We start from the raw sequence: 19,877 nt of genomic DNA, 5'->3' as shown, positions 1-19,877 counted from the left end.
AAAAAAATCTGCCTATAATATTATAACATGGCTTCACCGTAATATCTAGTGCTTATCATAATTCTGTCTTGCTGGATACTTAGGATATTTCTTTTCACTACATTTAAATGACACAGTGATGGACATTCTTATAAATTAAGTTTTGGCAAATATTTGAATACTAGAATAAATTCCTAGAAGTAAAATTTCTGGTTTGAAAAGTATAAACATTTTGAATATTTAGATATACATTTCTAAAAATTACTGTAACTTCCTTCAGCATGGTATGATACTGTCCAACATCCAACATTATTATTTTTATAATTTTTCTAATTTTGTCAAATTTATAAATAAAAAATAATTGTTTCTCATTCTAGCTTTAATTGGTATAATTGGACTTTTAAAATATACTGGCCATCGGGGCACCTGGGTGGCTCAGTTATTAAGCATTTGCCTTCGGCTCAGGTCATGATCCCAGGGTCCTGGGATCGAGCCCTGCAACGGGCTCCCTGCTCGGCGGGAAGCCTGCTTCTCCCACTCCCCCTGCTTGTGTTCCTTCTCTTTCTTTATCTCTGACAAATAAATAAATAAAATCTTTTAAAAAAATACACTGGCCAATTGTGTTTTCTTAAATTTTATTTTTTAGAATTCTGTTCTTTTGACTTTTTCTACTGTTACATCTCATTTGAAATACTTTTTTATAAAGGAGTAGCAACAAAATTTCTTTGCTTATTACATATGCTGTATTTTTTTCTGCTTTATTACAAACTTTTCATATTTCAAACTCTTTTCCCAAACTAGTAAACTCTGATACTTTAGTTTGTCTCCTTGTGGAAATAGAACTCAGGAGAAACTACTATAACATGGATTGTATTAGACACCTTTGTTGGATTTCATTTCTTATGTTTTTTTTTTTTCTCCAATGACTATCATGTTCTATCTTTTTTATTTATTTTATTTATTTATTAATTTATTTATTAAAGATTTTTTATTATGTATTTGTTTGACAGAGACATAGCGAGAGAGGGAACACAAGCAGGGAGAGCGGGAATGGGAGAAGCAGGCTTCCTGCCAAACACGGAGCCCGATGCGGGGCTCTATCCCAGGACCCTGGGATCATGACCCGAGCCGAAGGCAGACGCTTAACGACTGAGCCACCCAGGTGCCCCATGTTCTATCTTTTTTAATTGAGATAAATTGAAATAGAATATCATATTAGTTTCAGGTGTATAAAATAGTGATTTGATGTTTATATACATTGTGAAATAATCACCATAATAGGTCTAGTTATCATCTATCACCATACAAAGTTAATACCATATTATTGATTGTATTTCCCTTGCTGTACAATACTTTCCTATGACTTATTTATTTTATAACTGGATGTTTGTACCTCTTGTTCCCTTTCTCCATTTTGTCCCCCACCTCTATGCCCTGCTCTTCTGGCAACCATCAGTCTGTTCTCTGTATCCATGAGTCTGATTTTTTTTTTTTTTTTTTAGATTTTATTTATTTTTGAGAGAGAACACACATGGGGAGGGGCAGAGGGGAAGGGAGAAGAGTCTGAAGCCGACTCTGCACTGAGCATGGAGCCCAACATGGGGCTCGATCCCACCACTGTGAGATCATGACCTGAGTTGAAACCAAGAGCTGGATGCTTAACCAACTGAGCCACCCAGGTGCCCCTGTTTTGTTTCGTTTTTTACAATTCCACATGTAAGTGAAATCATATGGTATTTGCATTTCTCTGACTTATTTCACATAGTACAATACTCTCAAGCTTCATCCATGTTGTCGCAAGTGGCAAGATTTCATTATTTTTTATGGCTGAGTAATATTCCATTGTTTTTATATTTTTATTTCATGTCCTTTCTTTTCTGCTTTCTTTTCCCTTTACTTTTAGTAAGACTTATTTCCTCTAAAACGATGACTCTGTTTCATCCCCAGAGAGCATAGTGGATACGTATGAAATTCATATTTGTAGAGAGGGAATTAATATTCTTAGCTGCTTGCCATTTATATCAGATACTGTGCTAGACACTTCACTGCATTAATTCATGTTACCCTTAAAACAACCCTAATGAAGTAGGTATTTTCTTCATTTATAAACTGAGGGAATTGAGGATTGTTCAAATTATGTGTCCTTTCCTGTCTTTCCTTTGGCCTTCTTGATTTTTACCCCCAACCTGTTCCTTTTGAAGTCTTCTTTGCTCTGGCAATTCCATCCTTCCAGATGCTCAGGCCAAAAACCTCAGAGTCTTCCTTGTTTTCTTTCCTTCATACTTCACATTCAATCTGTGAGGAGTCCCTGTCAGTTTATCTCCTCCACCCCTATCTCCCACGTCAAAGTCACTATCCTCTTGCTCTTGGATTATTTCAATAGCCTTTTAATTGGTCTCTGCTACCCACTACTGTCTATACTTAGCCTAGCAGTCAAAGTGATGCTATGTGTCAGAAGATGTCACTTTTCTACCCTAAAGTCTCCAGTGGCTCCCAGCTCAGTCAGAGTAAAAGCCTCACCTGAACTGTACCACCCCGACCTCTTCCCCGTCTGTACCTTCTCCATTCTGCCACTCTGGTCTCTTGGCTGTTCCTAGCGCACTCAGGCATATTCCTGCCTCAGGGCTTTTGTACTTGCTGTGCTTTCTGCCTTGAAAGTTGCCTGTCCGGATATCTTGCTCCTTAACCTCCTTCCGGCCTTTGCTCAATGTCACCTCCTCCAGAGGTGTTCTTTGATCATCTTATTTAAAAGAGTACCTGTCATACTCCTTATGTCTCCTCCTTGCCTAATTTTTCTCCCTAGCATTTCTAATCATTTGGCAGTCCACACATTCATCATCTGTCTCTCCCAACTGCAAGGTAAGTTCCATTAAGGCTAGAATTTTTATGTGTTGGTTCTCCCCTGTGACCTCAACACCTCCAAGAATGCCTAGTATCCCCAAAGCACTAAATAATGGCTGAATAAGTGAAGGATTCCCCCACATTGCAATCATTAGAGCAGGCCAAAGTGACCTGCTGTGTAGACTTCCTCTCTTCTACTTTCTGTCTCTCTTGTCCTTCCCCAGCTTTTGCTTAAGAGACCCTAGTCTGCACTTGTTACAGGTGAAAGGCTGGCGAATCCTGAGAGGAGTCGAACCCTCGTTCCTGCTGCCCTCCAGTAACCACAGCAGTGGTGGTAGACAGCCTTAGAAGGAAGTGTGAAATTTCTATCACCCCATTACCATGGTTGCAAGAGAGAACTTGAAACTAGATATACCTGAATTTGGTTATCTCCAGATGCGATTCATTGAGAATGACGGGAGGAAGATGCTTCCTCCAAAGGAGAGTTTGGTAACGTGCCAGCAGGATGCTGCTGAGGTGGAAGATTCTCCATATCCGCCTTTGTAAGCCCTGGTGTGGCCCAACCTGCTCAGGTTTGGGCTTACCTCAAGTTTCAACCCCGCCAACCACAGGGCTCTGAAAATGCCAAGAAGGTCTCTACCCAAGAATTTGATTCCTCCTCCTGGATTTAAAGTACAGAAAGCAAAGCATTGACTATGCTGCCCAAGCACGCAAGGGGTGTGGGAGATGGAGGAATGGGGAGGGAAGGCGGCCCTTCCCAGTTTGGCAATGTGCACAGACCCAAGCGTCTAATGAAGGGCAGCTGGCAAAGGAGGGGCCGGGCTGTCCGGGCTGGAAGTCTGGGCTCTGGCAAGGCTGTTGAGACCGGGGCAATGCCAAAGATCAACCCTTCTTCCCACCCCGCCCCGCCCTGCCCCGGTGGGGTGGGGGTGGGGGGTTAGGCGGGTGGGGTGGGATGGATTCTGAACCTGCTGTCCCATTTTCCGGGGAGTCTTGAGTTGGGGATGATTCCTTTTTGCTGTAAAACTGTCCAAATTAAGAAGCCCTCATTTGGGGGCGGGGGGGGGGTTGACAGTGAATGTGTGCCACGCACACATACTCACAAACAACTGCAACAACACTTTTTTTTTTTTTAAAGATTTATTTATTTGACAGAGAGAGACACAGAGAGAGGGGGAACACAAGCAGGGGGAGTGGGAGAGGGAGAAGCAGGCTTCCCGCGTAGCAGGGAGCCCGATGCGGGGCTCGATCCCAGGACCCTGGGATCATGACCTGAGCCGAAGGCAGACGCTTAACCGACTGAGCCACCCAGGCGCCCCTGCAACAACACTATCTTTTAAAAAAAAAGCAACACCTGTTTTCCCCCCCTCACCAACGCCCCTTCCCCCCCTCGCTCCCCCAAACCCCGACACATTAAGTCTGCCCAGGGCAAATTTCCCCCTGCCCACTTAAGTAGAATATGGCAGTAGAATAACAGGCGAATGGTTCCATCACTTGATTCAGGTCTCCTGGGACTGTATTAGCATTTTAAAATTCAAACCTCAGGGACAAAAAGAAAGACTTCAGTGAAAGAAACTGGAGTGGGGAGAGGGGGCCGCTGGCCGCCGTCAAACCTTTGGAAAGAGAGAAATCGAAAACGTCCGTGACGGGCGGAGTTGTGACTTCCTCCGCTCCGCAGGACCCGAGAAACGAGCCCTCTGGCCGGTTCTGAAGTGCTGATTTATTTTCTCGTTTGGTGGGGGGTGTGAGCGCGGCTGTGCGTGAAGGGATGCAGTTCCGGCCAAAGACGAGCCCCCAAAGGCCGGGTGTCCTTCACGCCGCCCGGGTTAAGTTTCGGTGGAAAGTTTCCCTCCGAAGCTCCTCCCCCTTCACCCTGGAAACCAGTGCCAGGCGGCCGCGCGGCGGAGCCCGAGCCCCCGCGCACCTGGCGGCCGCGCGTCCCGGGGGCAGGGGCGGGGGCGGGGCTGGCGGCGGCCGGGGCGGGGCCGGACTGCGCGCTCCCCTGGGCCGCCGTGCAGGTCGGGCCCCGCCCCGCCCCGGCTCGCCCCGCCCGCGCTCCCGAGAGCAGAGTTTGGAGGGGGGAGTGGTGCGGGGCCCCGGATCCGCGCGGCTCGGACTCCCGCTGACTCACCGTCGAAAAGTTGCGCTCAAACCTTCTCCCTCCTCCTACTTTCTTCCTAGGGCCTGGCTGTTTGTGGAGTTGGAGCCGGGCGGGGAGGAACCGGCTCCCCACACCACCCGGTGCCCGGGGTCGGTGGCGACTCGGCGGCCCGCGTCCCCAGGACGGCGGCACAAACTTTCCCGGCTGTTTGGGGATACTTGTCGGGAGAGTCCCACACTTGGAGGGAGGAGGAGCCGGGTCCGCGCACAGGTACGTGGCATCCTGCTCTGAGCTTTGCGCTTGACGGATTCCTTTATTTTAGGGGCTTAAGGGAGGGGGGAGAGCAGATGGGTCCTTTCCTTGCATTCCCCCCGACTGGGCTGGAGGAGCAGGTTTTGGGATGGGGGTTGCGCTGGGAATATCCCAAACAAGATCGCTGCGTCGGGCCTCAGCACGGCGGGGAGGAGGTGGCTGCCAGAGCTGTGGGACCGGGCGTTCCTCGGTGACTGACCCTGGGGGAGAGGGAGCCAGCTTGTTTTGACGGCGAAAGATGTCATCGGGACTCTCCACCTCGTTCCTTGGTCCCTGAGGCCAGAGAGCGGGGGTCCTACTGGAGCAACGGGAGGAGGCGGAGAGATCTAGGGCTCAGTTTTCCTCTCGAAGCCACCTCGCTCTTACGCAGGAGACAGAGGTGGTGCCGCTCTGAGGTTGCAGTACTCTCCTGGTGTTAAGGACGGACTTGTTGGGTGGCTGTTGCTCAATTTCATAAGGTCTCTAATGAAACTGCGTTCAAGTCGTGGTGGTTGTTATTGGTGGTGTGCCTGCATGTCTGTCCGTCTCTCCCCCGCCCTGACTCCAACAAAGCTTCCTTGTTAACCCTGTTTCTGCTGGGGGTATGGAACTTGCAAGCCCGGCCAGAGAGAGGTGTTGGTAGCAGCTGTAGTCTTGTTTGCTTGGAACTTTGGGAATCACGTGAGCTTTGTTTTTTTTTTTTTTTAAAGATTTTATTTATTTATTTGAGAGAGAGAGAATGAGAGAGAGAGAACACCTGAGAGGGGATAGGGTCAGAGGACGAAGCAGACTCCCTGCCGAGCAGGGAGCCCGATGCGGGACTCGATCCCGGGACTCCAGGATCATGACCTGAGCCGAAGGCAGTCGCTTAACCAACTGAGCCACCCAGGCGCCCTCACGTGAGCTTTGTTTCACCACCTGCACCCATCGGTTCTTAACTGAGCCAGCTTCCACCACGCAGCGAGTGCTGCAGCCTCCGCCATCCAGTGACGGGGAAACGTCCCCGTTGGAGGAAGGAGCCCCAAACAGAGGAGAGACAGCCCTGACGAGTGGTAGCAAGCCGACCGATTGGGCCCACCCGCAGGCTTTTCTAGAAGGGCTCTGCTATCAAATTCATCTTATTAGGAAGTCATCTGCTCTCTGCTAATAGCCACAGCAGCCCTGATGAAATTATGTAGGTCATTGAAAAATAATTCCTGCTTAATCACCTTTATCCTGTTGATTAATGAGAGAAAAGATTTCCTCTCCTTAATGTACCATGCCTGCTTGGCAGGGTCACCCGCCTCACCTCAAGTTCACTTGTACACCTGGCACTAGACAGGCTGTTGTCCCTGCCAAAACCTAGCACACCCCAGTTGAAGTCTACATTTGGAGAACATTAGTGGTCACCTCTGGACAGATATTATGCAGGAGATCCAGCCCATGAATTTTAATGCTGCATACTTGTCGGCTTTAGATAACTTTTCAGATAATTAAAAGCTGGTTTCTTTTAGCTGCAGTTAATCCCTTTCCACAGAGCTCATAAGAATTGTGCCCATGCTTGTCTTGAAATGCATTAAGTTTGGGGTCCCATTTTTCGTTTGTCTTGTAGCTCTCAGAACAGGATTAAATTGTGTGGGGTGGGTCAAAAGGGCAAAAGAAACTGAGCCTCAGTGAACTAGATTCAGAGAGAAGTTTAGAGTGGTCTCATAATTTAGGCCCAACTGCCCAGCTAGCTTCCTTCTTTCCTCTGCGCAGAGACACTATAGGTTGTATTGCTTGTAATGTAGGCCTTTGAAGACTAGAAATCAAAGGACTGGAGTAATGCATCACTGGACAGTTCTGCATGATAATATCCCAAGTTTGGCTCTGAACACTTTCTCTACAAAGTTCATAGGAAGCCAATAGATAATGTCTGCAAATCAAAAAGCAGATGTGCAAACAAATTATGTAGAAATATAGAGAGGTACAAATTAGAAGAAGCAAGAGTTGCCTGAGGAGGGACTTTTGAAATTTTGTTCTTGTATTACTTAAAATAAAATTTTGATAAAGAAACTTCCTCTACCTGCAAATATAAAACAATATTGCTTTCAGGCGCCTGGGTGGCTCAATTGTTAAGCATCTGCCTTTGGCTTAGGTCATGATCCCAGGGTCCTGGGATCGAGCCCCGCATTGGGCTCCCTGCTTGGCAGGAAGCCTGCTTCTCCCTCTCCCACTGTGCCTCTCTGTCAAATAAATAAATAAAATCTTCAAAAAAACAAAACAAAACATTGCTTTCTCAGATCCATGCTTAGGTGCTTGATCTTTATTCTGTCTACACGTGTTTCATCGGGCGGCAATACATGGGCCCTTTGAAGAATTGGGCACTCAGATTCTGGCCTTGGAACACAATTTCTATCTACTTCACTCTCTGTCTCAGCGATTTCCAACTCTTAGTCTCAGTAGAGGAACAGTGCTCAAGAGTGACCAGTAATGTCAGGGATTTCATTTATAGAGATCTGATCTCTTAGTAAAGACAAATAACTGAAAGTAACCTTTCTATAGTGCTTCATGATCAGCAAAGTGCTTTGACATGTACTGTATTTGTGCTTTGTGATTTAACTGTTCTGTAGTGAGTACTGTTACATTTAGACTATGTAGGAGGAAAACGGATAAGATTCAGAGAAAATAAGGAACTTTTAGGTACATACTTCTGTCAACCTTTTAAAAGGAAAAGGCTTAAAAAAAGGAAAAGGTAAGTAATTCAACCAGCAAAATTGAGTTTATTCAGGAGTGGCAGAGGAATTGCAGTTCGGGACAGGCAAAGGATGACGAACCATAGGCAATTTGGGAGAACAAAGGAGGAGAGTGTCCTTTTATAGAGGAAAGGAGGAAGTTGGGAGGGGTTTGTTTTGAACAAAAGCACTTTGGAGGACAAATGAGAGTTCTAGTGGTGGGGGCTTCTCACTGGCTGCAGGTGAGGGCAGCTTGCCGTGGCTGGGCTGAGAGGAGGCCGGCCTTCTGGATTGTGCAGGCTGTCACCACGAGTGGTATGGGTGTCCGAGCCCTCCTTCATGGCTTCCCAGTGCCAATTTTGAGGTTGGTTTCTTTAACACATTTTCACATTTCCTCCTTTTGGTCAAGATCTTTCTTTAAGAGCATCGCTGATCAAGAGTTGGGTCATCCTCCTTATTAGAAACATTTCTGTCCCTTGATGCGAGGAAGGACCTTTCCTGGGTGTTAGGTCTCATGTCAGAGGAAGTGCCCAGATTGGAAACTGTTGAGGCCACATTTAAGTAACAGGGGAAAGGTAGAAGGGAGAGTTCTCAGGCATTTCCCATCTAAAGTCTATATCTTATCAAGGTTGTAAGCACTGAAGATAATCTTGATGCATTGAGTCAGCATCCCTTACTGGGTACGTTGTTTCTACAAAGGTTTGACAGGCACCAGGTACAAAGCTTAAAAATGATTATATAAAAAAGGATGAGAGGAGCAGAATAATGACCCCAGTTTGTATAATAGTCCTAAACCAGGAGCCTAAAGCTGAAGGTAACTAGCCAAAGAGATCAAAGGACCATGGATGGTCACGTGGAATTTGTTGTAGCCAATATGCTTGTTCCTTAATTTTATGTATTTGGGTTTCCACTTCTTTGGAGGAATTTATTCTTGTGCGTCAGGTGCTTGCTATCACGTTTGTTCATTGGTATGAGTACTTACAGTAGGGATAAGTGCCCTTTCAATAGAGGCAAATCCGGAGTCATATATACCTCCTGGGAGTTCCTGGTTAAGACAGTGGTGAAGATTTAATGGGGAAGACCAATGAAAGGCTTCAGATTTATTGTGGATGTGCACAGAGACCGTTAGAAATTCTAGTAAGCATTGGCTTCCAGTCTACCAGCTGCCTAAACATTCATAGGCCCATTCTCCACAAAGGTAAAATCAGGTGGTGCATATAGGATTCCTGCTAGGGTTTGATTGTTAATAGTGCTGTTCATTGGGATTATTCATTTGGTCCTTTCAAGCCAAGGGTCAGTGGTGTTTGAGGAATAATTAGGGAGAAATCCTCTTGTTCTGTGGACTTTGTTCTTGAAGGCCATATAGAGAGGGGTTGTTCTGCGAGGGCAAGCCGACCTAAGGTAGTAGTGAGAATGGGCAACCGTATGGGTGGAATAGGTACAATTAGTTGTATTGAGAGTTACTCCAGGGGAGAGATCCAAGCAAGGTACAGGAAAACCTGGTTGTAGAAATTTGACTGAGTGACAGATATCCAGAGAGGTGCAGGTAGAGTTAGTGGTTGCAGTGGAGATGAAGGAGAGGATTGCTATGAGGAAGACTACACAGTCAGGACTGTATGGGAAGATCCAGCAGAAGCTGAACAATCAGAAAGGTTTCCCCCTTTTGTGAGGAATTGGGAAATGTGAAGGAGGGCATTGTCTCTCCAGGACAGAGAAGGAGAAACGGAGTAAGAAAAAGAAAGAATATTGGCCTGCTCCCATCATCACGGGGAAAGCTATGTGCTTCAGCTGTTGTCTGCTTCAGTTCCTGGAAATCTTCAATTTGAGGTCACTCACCCAGGTGGTTTGGGGGCTTTCTTTATAGGAGACACATGGATCCAGGAGTCCACTCCTTGGATTTTGGCTGCACAAGGACTGGTCAGTAATGCTTGATCAGGGCCTTTCCAGTGTTGTTGCAGAGAGTCTTTTTGGAGAGTTCTTTTCCAATAAACAAAATCCCTAGGTTGCAGGGTGTGGTGTTCGAGGTCTTCATTTCCCCGGAGTGCACTGTGAAGAGATTGCTCCACTAGAACATGATTATTTTATTTTCTTTTTTTTTTTAAAGATTTTATTTATTATTTGACAGAGAGAGAATGAGAGAGAGAGAGCACATGAGAGGGGGGAGGGTCAGAGGGAGAAGCAGGCTCCCCGCCGAGCAGGGAGCCCGATGCGGGACTCGATCCCGGGACTCCGGGATCATGACCTGAGCCGAAGGCAGTCGCTCAACCGACTGAGCCACCCAGGCGCCCTAGAACATGATTATTTTCAAGGGATGTAATTAGACATTTGCCATACTGAAGTGTCTCTCCTTAAAGGCCACTAAGGAAATGGTCATGGGGTCCCGTGAGGCAGTTTACGTAAAGATGTTATGATGAGAGTTAAAGAGTTCAACTGCATGCGGCAAAGATGGTTCAACGGGACCCCATGACCATTTCCTCAGTGGCCTTTACAAGAAGGGGAGTAGCAGGCATAGCTCTGAGGCATGGGGCTTACCCACAGGCCACAGGATCTAGTTGTTGGCTGTAACTCCTGTGGGCCGGTGGTGATCCCCATGCTTTTGGGTGAGTGCTCCAAGGGCACTCTCTTCTTTTTCATATACAAAAAGGAAGAAAGGGAGTTGATAATTGGGGTGTCCAAGGGCAGGTTTTTTTTTTTCCCTAAACTTTAAGATTTAAAAAGTCATGTTATCTGAATCTTTCAGATGATAAGGTCAGGTTTAGTAGTTTTTAACAAGGTGTATACAGGTTGGGCCATAGGGGAAAAGTTTGGGACCCAGTTGCTGCATATTAGCCAGTACAAGCAAGCCTCGCAGCTGATGTTTGATTTGGGGCTCTGGGAAGTTCAGGGTGCCACAAAGCCTGTCTGGCTCTAGATGCAGTCTTTTTTTTTTAATTTTTATTTTTTAAAGATTTTATTTATTTGAGAGAGAGAGAATGAGAGAGAGAGAGCACATGAGAGGGGTGAGGGTCAGAGGGAGAAGCAGACTCCCCGCCGAGCAGGGAGCCCGATGCGGGACTCGATCCCGGGACTCCAGGATCATGACCTGAGCCGAAGGCAGACGCCTAACCGGCTGAGCCACCCAGGCGCCCTAGATGCAGTCTTTGTTCGGAGATTAGATCTTCTGAATATTGTACTTGAGTGTGTACAAATTATAATTTTTTCTTAGAGAATTGATGTCCCTTCTTGGCCAGGAGTTTTAGCACAGGGATGCTATCTTCTTGTGAGGCGGCTTGGGAAGGGGAGCGGAGAAGTAAGTCATTCACATAATGTGTTAAAGTGGAGACTCCAGGGAACTTGATATCATCTAGGTCAGCCCTTAAAGCTTATAAGAAATAAGGGCTTTCAGTGAAACCTTGAGGCATTGCTATCCAGGAGTTTTGCTGTCCTTCCCAAGTAAAGGGGGGAGGTATTGACTTGTTTTATCCACTGGGGTATTAGAAAAGCACTATATATGTTAATCAGAAAAAAATTTGCCCTCAATAGGGATGGAGGCTAATAAAGTGTCGGGGTTGGGGGCAAGAGGTGACAACATGGCTCAGAGGTCATGGACAAGCTTCATTATGGCCATTTACTTCCTTCCCAGGTAAAATAGGAGTGTTGCGGGGACTGGTGTAAGGGATAATGAGAACCTAGGCCTTATAGTCTTCTATTACTGAGTTAATGCCTTGAAGGCTCTCTTTATTTATATGATATTGATTAATTCAGGGGAGAGGTTTTGGGGGATCAGTTTGGATCTTAATAGGAGATACATTGTGGATTCTGTCAATATTAGTGGAGGATTTTGCCCATAAGGAGGATGGTAGCTGATCTAATAGGGACTGATAATTAGTGTCATGGTATTAGCTCAAGTGCTGCCAGGGATGGAGCAACTAAAAGATGTTAAAGGGTCATTTGATTCACTTAGTTGGCTATTTTGGTTGCTGTTTTCAAATTCTAAGATTGTTTCCCCTTTTCAGGAGAAAGAAATTCCTGCATAACCTTTTTCTAAGAAATCTTGGCTCAAAAAATAAGTAGTGGTGGGGGAACTAAGGAGAAAAGGGTGGCTCTTAAAGAGAAAAGGGTCTCTTAAAGGGTCTAAGCAAAAGGGTTAGGTGCAGAGATAGGAACCTGTTGAGGTTTATTAGAGACCCCACTGTTTGAACTGCTTTAGTACTTGGAGGCAGGGGCTGTTTAATGGGATGAGCACTGAGAATGTAGCTCTGGTTGTCAGTAAGGACAGAGAAAGATTCATTCCTAATCTGGAGAGTGGTTTCTCCAAGTTGACAAAGGGGAAGGATTGGTGAAAGCCCTTAGAGTTCCTTGGAGTCCTGTCATTTGGGATTAGGAGGACATTGGAAAGGATGGTTAGAGGGCTGAAGGCACCTGGAACATTTAAGTTTGTGGCAGTCTTTATTCTAGTGTCCTAGCTTTTTGTAATAATGGTGGAGATCAGGAAGCTTTTGGTTTTGTTTAGAGGCCTCCATTTGTTGGGGTTGAAAATTAAGGATTTCAGTGGTCTTTTTTTCAGTTGAATCATCTTGGGCATGGGAGCTTGTTTGCTAAATTAACTAAATCTGGAGTCGACATAGATTCCCTTTTCATCCTTGTCTTTTTAGCAGAAGAGAAATATCCCAGTTCAGCCCATTAATAAATGGAGTTAAAGCCTACCCGAGTGGATTTAACATCCAAAGGAAGATCAGAATTTTCTTTAAAAACAATTTGGAGCCAGCTATGATAATCATGCGTGGGTTCGTTGGACTACTGGGCACAAGCCTGAATCTTATTCCAATTGATTGACTTTGGGAAAGTCCTAGGAACTGCCAAATGAAGTAGTTTGGTTATTCCCTGAGCCTGAGCATAGAAATTAGGCATGGGGGGGGGGGTGGTTTCTCTGTCCCCAGGTTGTAATTCTAAAGACTTTGAGGCATCATTCCACTCGGCAGTTTCATCCAGTGTTGGGCCTGGCCTTCACTGACAAGCATATTGCCTAGCTGACGTAAGTCAGAGAAGCCAGGTTGATAACTTTGACTATATGAAGTTCCTCAGCAAATCCCTGGGGGTCCTTGGTTACTTTGGGAAAATCTTTGACAGGCTCATAGTCCAGGGAACATAAGAAATTAGGGCTTCACATTTGGATCCTCAGAGGGTCTGATTTTAAATCAGGTTTTAATAGGTTTGTGGGAGGAGGAAGTGGGGAGAGGATTGGAGAAATAGGGAAGTGGTGAGGGGATTGGGATTAGGAAAGTGGAGGGTATAGAGGAGATGAGGACAGTCCAGAAGGGAAAGGGGAAGCTAGCACTGGAGACAAAGAGGACAGGAGAGGGGAAAAAGGCCTCAGAAGCTTTCTTGTCTTCTTTTGCTTGTTTGTTCACCTCAGTTAATTTAGAAATGGTATTTTGTAAAAAGGCGATTTTAGAATCTTGGATATGTTTAGAAGCCTCCAGGTACCAACTAAAATAGGAATCCCATTCAGTCTATTTAATTTTAGAGCTGCAGTTTTCTAATTTGGTTGTGAAAAAAGCAGGTAAGGGGAGGTTGAAAGTTCCTCGTAATGGCCATTGGAGATCTAAATTATCTTTGGACAAGTTGGTCCATTTAATTAAGAATGCTCATGAGGAGAGACTATAGGTTTTGAACATAAAACCAATCAGGGTCACAGAAGGAGGATCTCTTGAGAAAATTTAGGGGATTTGGATTCCATACTTCAAAACCAGAGGTTCAGGGACCCTGCTGGGTGGTTCCGTCGGTTAAGTGGCTGACTCTTGGTTTTGGCTCAGGTCATGATCTCATTGGTCATGGAATGGAGACCTGCGTCAGGCTCTGCCATCAGCGGAGAGTCTGCTTGAAAGATTCTCTCCCTCTGCCCCTCCCCCTACTCCCCACCCCCCCAAATAAATAAATCTTAAAAACAAAACAAAACCAGAGGTTCAGAAAACAAATGAGTACTCACCAAAAAGATGCCTTTAAGAAAGCAGATCCTGAATAAAATCAGAGAGATAACCCAAAGAAGGGAGCTTGAATCCAAGAGGAGACTTACTGAATTGAAAGGAAGAAGACAACTCTTGGAAGTGGAGAGTACAAGGGGCTCCAGTGGGTTCCACACAAGGTTCTGGGGGTCATTAGTTTCTCAGGGGTTCCTCTCCTTTAGTTCCCACTTCTGACACCATGAAATGTCAACTTTTTAAAAGAAAAAAAGTAAACTATTCAGCCAGCAAAATTGAGCTTATTTGAGAATAGCAGAAAAATTGCAATCTGGGACGAGTAAACTATGGTGAACCACAGGCAAGTCCAGAGAACAAAGGAGGAGAGCATCCTTTTTTTGGGGTGGGGGGGTTGTAGGGTAGAGGGGGAGAGAGAGAATCTTAAGCAGGTTCCATGCTTAGCGTGGAGCCCAACTCGGGGCTTGATCTTACAACCCTGAGATCATGACCTGAACCGAAATCAAGAGTTGGGTGCTCAACTGACCAACTGACTGAGCCACCCAGGTGCCCCCAGAGCGTCCTTTTATAGAGGAAAGGAAGGAGTTGGGAGGGGTGTTGTTTTGAACAAAAGTTCATTGGAGGGGCGCCTGGGTGGCTCAGTCATTAAGCGTCTGCCTTCGGCTCAGGTCAGGATCCCGGGGTCCTGGGATCGAGCCCCACATCGGGCTCCCTGCTCAGCGGGAAGCCTGCTTCTCTCTCTCCCACTCCCCCTGCTTGTGTTCCCTCTCTTGCTGTGTCTCTCTCTGTCAAACAAATAAATAAAAAATCTTAAAAAAAAAAGTTCATTGGAGGAAAGTGAGAGTTTAAGGTGTTGGTGGCTTCTCATTGGCTGCAGGCGAGGACAGCTTCCTATGGCTGGGCTGAGAGGAAACCTTCCTTCTTCTGGATTTATCCAAGCTGTGACCATGAGTGGTACATGTATTAGAGCCCTGCTTTCATGGCTTCCCAACTCCAATTTTTTTTTCTTTTTAAAGATTTTATTTATTTATTTGGCAGAGAGAGACACATCGAGAGAGGGAACACAAGCAGGGGGAGTGGGAGAGGGAGAAGCAGGCTTCCCGCGGAGCAGGGAGCCAATGCGGGGCTTGATCCCATGACCCCGGGATCATGACCTGAGCCGAAGGCAGACGCTTAATGACTGAGCCTCCTAGGCGCCCAACACATTTTCATAGTTTCCTCCTGTATATGGAGGACTCAGACCCAGATTCAGGATTTTTAGTACAGAGGCCAAGCTTTCAATTTTTTGCCTACTACATTTTGTGAAGTGTTCGGATGTGAAATGAGATCTTATTTATTAACCAAAACATGACCTCTCTGGGGACAGGACAGTATGTAAATATGTACACACATATATGTGTATGTAATTTTTGTATTGTTTGCATCTCAACAGTGTGGCTGTACCTGGGGACATGGGGTAGGTGAATAAATGCCCCAAAAGATTTGAGAAAAGAACTTTTGATAATGTCTAAAATTGAAAAAAATCAGGAAGTACTAATATAAGTGTGTGATTTACAAATGTGGAAGTAATTACCAGAAGAAACATTTTCAAGAGTTGAAGGAGCTACTTTTGGGGAATGGAATTCAGGGGTGGCAGGGAGCTACACAGGAGTCTGCTGTTTTGGGCTACGTACCTTACAACTTTATACCTTATGTTCTATGATGTGTGCAGGTATATAATTAAAAAAAAAATCCTTTGGCCAGGATAGTGTAAAGGTGTGTTTTCAGAATTTTAGAGCTGAAAGGACTATAGAGTTGGTTTCTGCCCAGGTTTTTCATTTTGCAGATGAGGAAAGTGAGGTATGGGAATTCAAATGTTTGTCAAGGTCCCGTGACTGTTCAGAGAGACCTCTCCTAGTGCAAGTTCATACCCCTTTCCAGGCAGGTGGAAGATTTCCCCATGCTTGTTATTTCTCAGTTACCTTTCTAGGTAATTCTCTTTTCTGTTTTTATCTAGTTTTTACAGTGTTTGAATAGGTTACGGAACTGCCGATTCAAGAGTAGTTATCTCTAACTCCTCATATTTCCATTATGAAAAAGCTTCAAATATCTTTAGAGTCTGTAGACTCTGTACCTTTTTTGTTAATTCTGTAATAACTTTTAAGTAGAATTAGAGATACTTAATGCAGTTGGTCTGCAACTGTTTAGGAATCCAGTTAAATTTGATAAAGACTGGAATTGGGGCTAAACTTTTATCCTGAGAAGCTATGACTAACAGGAGATGCTCAGAGGGCTTTTCCAGTATCTATGTATGTTCCTTAATTTTGAAGTTCTAGGAATAAGGATATAACTTTTCTAAAATAGAGGGAGAGATGGATGTTATTTTAGAGGATTTATAGAAAAGTTTTGGGGCGCTTGGGTGGCGCAGTTGGTTGAACATCCGACTCTTGGTTTCAGCTCAGGTCGTGATCTCAGGCTCATGTGGGGCTCTGCACACTGAGCTTGGAGTCGGCTTCAGATTCTCTCTCCCTTTGTTCCTCCTACTCATGCTCTCTCTCTCTCTAAAATAAATAAATAAATCTTTAAAAAAAAAGTTTTTAACACCCTACATTTTCTCTTTATCCTAACTTCTCCTATTTTCCCTCGAAGTGTATCAGTAACTTAAAATAAAACTTTTTCTGATTATACACATAAAATATATTATTCATCATTCAAACATTATAGAAATATGTCATGTTTAAATTTAAAGTGCACTGTAATCTTATATGCTGGAGAAAGTGCTATATGGCTTTTCCTCAAAATTTATCTCCATATTACAATATTATTGTGATAATTACTACATGGGTATTACTAAACAACTTTCAACTTGGTTTTTATTTTTAGCTTAGTAGATCTTAAAGATTTTTTTTTTTAATTTATTTATTTGACAGAGAGATAGAGAGCTCAAGTAGGCAGAGCGGCAGGCAGAGGGAAAGGGAGAAGCAGGCTTCCCGTGGAGCAGGGAGCCCGATGCGGGGCTCGATCCCAGCACCCTGGGATCATGACCTGAGCCGAAGGCAGCTGCTTAACCGACTGAGCCACCCAGGTGCCCCTAGCTTAGTAGGTCTTAAGAGTATTTCCATTATCATACATATAGAGAATTCTGACTGTATAATATTACATCACAGGTTTTTTAAACAGTTTCCTATTGTTGGAAATTTTTTTTTTCTTTTTAAAGATTTTATTTATTTATTTGAGAGAGAGAGAGTGAGAGAGAGAGAGAGCACAAGAGGGAGGAGCGGGAGAGGGAGAAGCAGACTCCCCGCCGAGCAGGGAGCCTGACGCGGGACTCGATCCCGGGACTCCAGGATCATGACCTGAGCCGAAGGCAGTCGCTTAACCAACTGAGCCACCCAGGCGCCCCCTATTGTTGGAAATTTGGGTTGTTTCCCATTCTTCTATATTAAGAACAGTGCGTTAGAGAACATTCTTAAAGTACACCTGTGTGAGTGTTTTCTGTAGGAAAGTTTTGTGAAAGTCAAAGACAAGAAAATATTAAATTTCTCTAATTTATACTTCCTGTAATATGTTCTTCCATTTAAAATTATATTGGTACCTTTTTTCTTTATGTGTAAGACTGAAGATGGAAATGATCAATATGTGATCAGACCCTGAAGCAGGAGGTCATAGTAGCAAAGGCCCTGAGCTTTTAGGTGAGTCTTACCTCGTTTCCTCACATTTTAGGTTCTTTTTGGTTTTAATATTTTCCCCAAGAGAAGACAGTAATTGATAACAGCTATAAAAATACTCTGCAGTTGGTGGATGAACTGCTAATTAGTTTTTATGGAGCATAGGTTTTTTTTTTTTTCCCAAACATTTTCTTAAGAACATTATTCTAGGACATGCCTTTAAGGAGTTCAGAGGATCCACTAGGTTTTGCAGAATACAGAGTGAATGTATTTTAGCTCTTCTTGTATTGTTAGAGTTTACCTTTGTTGAAATATTGGTAATGGGTCAATTTTAAGATCTTTAGGTTTATAGAAAGTGCCAGGAATGGATTTTACTTTTCTGTATGTGAAAAATGTGAAATAAGATACTTTGGCTAAATTTCATGACTTAGGGTCATTGAGGCAGGAACATTTCAGGAATTCCTGTGGCAAAGTTTTTATTGACTATCTTAGAGAATAGATTAATATTTTCATTGAGTCCAAGCTTTGTTCATAACCATTAAATCAGAGGATTTTTAAAAGATTAAAAAAAAATTAACTTATTTGAGAGAGAGAGAGAGCACAAGCAGCGTGAGGGTCAGAGGGAGAAGCAGACTCCCTGTTGAGCAGGGAGCTCAACGTGGGACTCCATTCTAGGACCCCGGGACCATGACCTGAGCCGAAGGCAGACACTTAACGACTGAGCCACCAGGGTGCCCTAAGTTAGAGGATTATGTGTCATTCCTCAAAATGACACATAATCTGTTTGGTTTGTGTTCGTAGAACTTGTACTTGGAGTTCATCCATTTTAGGATTTTCTTTGTAACGTATCAAAATGAGTATAGAAAAAAATATATGTCTGTATAAACACATATGTATATATACACATATATATACATGCATGTATTCACGTGTAAGTAGATAGTGATATAAGCTGTATTTTAAAAATGCCTTTGGTAGGTCTGTTAGCATGAATATTTTGTGTATCTTCAAAATGATGTCTGTCCAGGGACACCTGGGTGGCTCAGTCGATTAAGTGTCTGCCTTTGGTTCAGGTCATGATCGCAGGGTCCTGAGATGAGTCCTGCATCAGGCTCCCTGCTCAGCGGGGAGTCTGCTTCTCCCTCTGCCTGCCTCTCTCTTTCTCTCTCTCTGACAAATAAATAAATAAAATCTTAAAAGTAATGATGTCTGTCCATATTTGTTTTATTAGGGGAAATGTTTCTTGATTTTTTTTTATGAAAAATTTTCTTTCTTTTTAAAAAATTTTTTAAATTTTTTTAAAAGGTTTTATTTATTTATTTGACAGCGAGAGAGGGAATACAAGCAAGGGGAGTGGGAGAGGGAGAAGCAGGTTTCCCATGGAGCAGGGAGCCCGATGAGGGGCTCGATCCCAGGACCCTGAGATTATGACCTGAGCCGAAGGCAGACACTTAATGACTGAGCCACCCAGGTGCCCCGAAAAATTTTCTTAATAAAACTATTTCTTAGGACATGGAGTACTTTATAGTTTTTGTATGCTCTTATTTTGATCTTTTTTGGGGAAGATGCAGCCTGTCTAATGTATCCTTGATTATTGTCTATTCTGTAACATGAGGTCAGTTTTTTAAGTTGAGTATTTAAAATCTCTCTTATTTGTGTATATTACAAAATGTTGACATTTTTGCTTATTTTAAGCAAGATGTAGTCACTTAAATGCATGTGAAAAAATCTGACGAGACTTTTGTTGGCCTTGATTTGCTTCAGGAAACACTGTTTACCTGAGTTGTATTAAACACTTAATGGTTAATGCAGATTTCTCATCAGCTTGATTAAGTTTGACCTTCTCTGATTTTCTTCCTGGTACTTAGCCCCCGTGTGACCGTTTAGGACCTTGCATGTCCTATTTGAAAGGCAGACCCTGGCGTTGCTGCAGATGAATCCGCTCCTTACTTGTGTTTAGGTGTCTGGAGCCTGGTTGTGTTGCTGCCTCCCTTTTTTTGCCTTAAAGTAATCCTACCTCTTGATCATGGTCTAGGGTTAGTTTGTCACTGAGGAGTGGTCATTCCTTCACAGTGAATCACAAACAGAGTAGGTTTGATGAGGCTTCCCGACTCAAGCCTGCCTGACTCAAACTGCTGTCCTCCGAGCTTGTCAGTATAGACATGCCTGGGGCAAACTCTCAACTTGGCTGTCTTCCTTACCTGGATAATTTATAAATCTGCATCCTCCTCTCTGACCTTTGGAACCTTAGGCTTGCTTCTCCAGTTCCTGTTGGAGAGGTCTATATTTGGATCCAGACATCAAATTAAACTATAGGGTGGCACTTAAGAGTAACTGCATCTTTTTTTTTTTATTCTTATGTTAATCG

General features: G+C 44.1%; 1 protein-coding gene across 2 annotated transcripts in view; it reads left to right on the top strand.

The window, feature by feature from the left end:
- Positions 1-4,874: 4,874 nt before the first annotated feature.
- FHIP1A (FHF complex subunit HOOK interacting protein 1A) overlaps positions 4,875-19,877 on the top strand; it is a 226,759-nt gene continuing 211,756 nt past the window's right edge. The window contains exon 1 of one of the 2 annotated variants that reach the window (XM_081811766.1): positions 4,875-5,191. The gene's annotated coding sequence lies outside the window, so the exon portion shown is untranslated. Of the gene's footprint in view, positions 5,192-17,448; positions 17,534-19,877 lie in introns of those variants that run through there. The other variant, XM_081811767.1, reaches the window with a different exon arrangement.

This window comes from Leptonychotes weddellii, chromosome 2, assembly GCF_054177405.1.
Source record: "Leptonychotes weddellii isolate Sample4059 chromosome 2, ASM5417740v2, whole genome shotgun sequence".
In the NCBI taxonomy this organism is placed as follows: domain Eukaryota; kingdom Metazoa; phylum Chordata; class Mammalia; order Carnivora; family Phocidae; genus Leptonychotes; species Leptonychotes weddellii.
This window is presented reverse-complemented; position numbering and strand designations above follow the sequence as displayed.